Source organism: Propithecus coquereli, unplaced genomic scaffold (assembly GCF_000956105.1).
Source record: "Propithecus coquereli isolate 6110/MARCELLA unplaced genomic scaffold, Pcoq_1.0 Scaffold31, whole genome shotgun sequence".
NCBI lineage: Eukaryota > Metazoa > Chordata > Mammalia > Primates > Indriidae > Propithecus > Propithecus coquereli.
Genome location: NW_012148730.1, coordinates 3549683 through 3550746, shown reverse-complemented (window position 1 = coordinate 3550746; position 1064 = coordinate 3549683).

Sequence of the window (1064 nt, the reverse complement as noted above, 5' to 3'; positions counted from 1 at the left end):
CAGTGCACAGTAATGTCCTAGGCCTTCACATTCAGTCATTACTCACTGACTCACCCAGAGCAATTTCCAGTCCTGCAAACTCCATTCATGCTAAGTGCCCTATACAGGTGTACCATTTTTTATCTTTTAAATCATGTTTTTCTGTATCTTTTCTATGTTTAGGTATGTTTAGATACACAAATACTTACCATTGTGTTACGCTTGCCTATAATATTCAGTGCTGTATATACTGCACAAGTTTATAGCCTAGGAGCAATAGGCTATATGATATAACCTAGGTATATAGTAGGGTGTTGTATCTAGGTGTATGTAAGTACACTCCATTATGTTCACAAAAGGATGAAATTGCCTAACAGTACATTTCTCAGAATGTATCACTGTCATTAAGTGACTCATGACTGTAATTGTCTTAAGTATTTCCTTCCTCTACATGCACCGAGCAATGTCAGATGGTGTTAAATTTTTGCTTTAACCATCAAATATGACGTAAGAAACTCATAAGTAGGTTAATCTGTTACATTTATTCCTTATTTGTAGCCAATTCAGTGTTCTTCTTTCCTTTCTTCAGTTCTTCTGTTTTTATTTCTTTTCTGTTTAGAGAACTTCCTTTAGCCATTCTTTGTGAGTAAATTTGCTAACAACAAATTCTCTTAGTCATCCTTCATCTGACAGTATTTTAATTGTCCCTCATTCCTGAATCATAGTTTTACTGAATACAGAATCTGCAGCTGAAAGAGCTTTTCATTCAATATTTGAAAAATAGTATGGTTTCATTATAGCCAGTCATGGTTTCAGATGAACTGTCTCTTCTCGCTCAAATTCATGTTCCTCTCTAAGTATGCATTGTTTCTGTCTGTCTGCTTTCAATGTTTTTTATTTGCCTTTAGTTTTCAGAAGTATGTTTATGATGTGTCTCGGCATGAATTTCTTTGGATTTATCTCATTTGGGGCTTGCTTATCTTCTTAAATCTCTAGGTTTATGTCTTTTACCAAATTTTGGAAGTTTTCAGCCATTATTGTTTTTGAATACTTTTTTAGTACCACTCTTTCTCTCCTCCTCTCCT